Below are 1,613 nucleotides of genomic sequence, written 5' to 3' on the forward strand. Positions count from 1 at the left end.
TTGAAACCTTCAACCTTGTTAAATGTAAGAAAGGTAGGAAATGTATAAATTACATTTTAAAATATATTAAAATAGAAAACTTTAAATTGTAATATTTCACAATATTACTATTTTTACTTTTTTTTTTTATCAAATAAATGTATCCGTAATGAGCATAAGAGTGTTCCTGTAAAAACATTTTTTAAAAATCATAATTTTTCCAAACCTTTGACATGGAAGTTTATATGAGTACTGTAATTTAGCAAAATACCATGTTTTTACCAATACTGTAGGCCAAACTCACTCTGAAACGTTGTTCACTCGTCATTACTTGAGTAATAAAACTAAATCATGTCAAAGAGGTGTCCACCTCTGTCACGTGTCCTCCTGTCCCCCGCTGACAGCACGTGGACAGCACGTTTGTTTTGATGGGACCGTTGGGGTATTTGCAGCTCATTAGCAGGAAGGGCCGGGGCACCTAAAGAGTGACAGCCTACTGCCGCTATTGGATTATGGGAGGGATTTTCAACTTGCATTAATCTGTGAGGCCACACACAGTCCAAGAGCCACTCAATCCCAGCACTCTTTATATATGCGTTAGAACTCTCACACACACTCACACACATATGCACCGCGCCGATCAAAGTGTGTGAAGCCGCAAGGACAGATTAAGACTTGGAAAATGAACCTCTTCTGCTTCACTCTGGTAAGACAAAGTGTCCTTGTTTGCTCATTTATATACTCTGACAGCAGGATATGGACTCAGTTTTTATCAGGAGTGATTCATCAGCTATTCCAGAAGATTAACAGAAATGAGAGGTTGACATCTCATGATCTGAACTGATTCACGCTGAAACTGTATGCCATATCAGATTGAACTGATTATCTGTGTCTCTGCCGGTAAAAGAACAAGATTAGATCCTTGATTCCACTGGTGTTGGTTTAACTTGAGCTGTACTTGTGTTTGTATAACAACAGTGGTTTAGTATACTCAAGTGATGCTTTTCCAACAGACTTTTAGATTACAAACCAAAAAGTTGCTAAAATGCTAATTTTAGCTGTAGATATCATGACATTACCTTATGGCAGGTGAAAATGGGATTGTGATTGTATGGAAACGTTGAACGGAGGTAAGGATTACCGTGAGACAGAGAGCTCCTTACAGCAGATCACGGATCAGCAGAAAGGAAAATGTCCTATTCATAGATCAGGGGCACCACAGCACCTCTGAAGATCTTGAGCAGCCACTACATTCCCTGAATAAAGAAATATCCATCCAACAACAGCCTGTAGCTCCAGAACATGTGTGAAAATGGTCTCTGGACAATCCAATCCATATTCATAGAATGCAGATCTAAAAATCAAAGATCAAGCCTTTAGCCACACATCTGCCGCATGGTTATTGTTTAATCGCAGAGATAATGTGCATATGATGCGATCATTTTTTAGAGTCTGTATACACACACACACACACACACTGTAAAAATTACTTTTCAAAGTTGTAATTAAATGACACAAATTATTGGAGAATGCTTCTTTGTAATTAATTAAGAAATTGAAAAGTGAAAATTGTTTTTACACAATATTTTGTCAGTGTATGTATATATATATATATATATATATATATATATATA

The 1,613-nt window shown here is 36.7% G+C and overlaps 1 protein-coding gene across 1 annotated transcript in view; it reads left to right on the forward strand.

The window, feature by feature from the left end:
- Positions 1-453: 453 nt before the first annotated feature.
- Positions 454-1,613, forward strand: part of samsn1b (SAM domain, SH3 domain and nuclear localisation signals 1b) — a 19,225-nt gene continuing 18,065 nt past the window's right edge. Inside the window, exon 1 of the mRNA XM_016476174.1 lies at positions 454-685. The gene's annotated coding sequence lies outside the window, so the exon portion shown is untranslated. The remainder of the gene's footprint in view (positions 686-1,613) is intronic.

Source organism: Sinocyclocheilus anshuiensis, unplaced genomic scaffold, assembly GCF_001515605.1.
Source record: "Sinocyclocheilus anshuiensis isolate Anshui unplaced genomic scaffold, SAMN03320099.WGS_v1.1 scaffold1294, whole genome shotgun sequence".
NCBI classification, from domain to species: Eukaryota; Metazoa; Chordata; class Actinopteri; order Cypriniformes; family Cyprinidae; genus Sinocyclocheilus; species Sinocyclocheilus anshuiensis.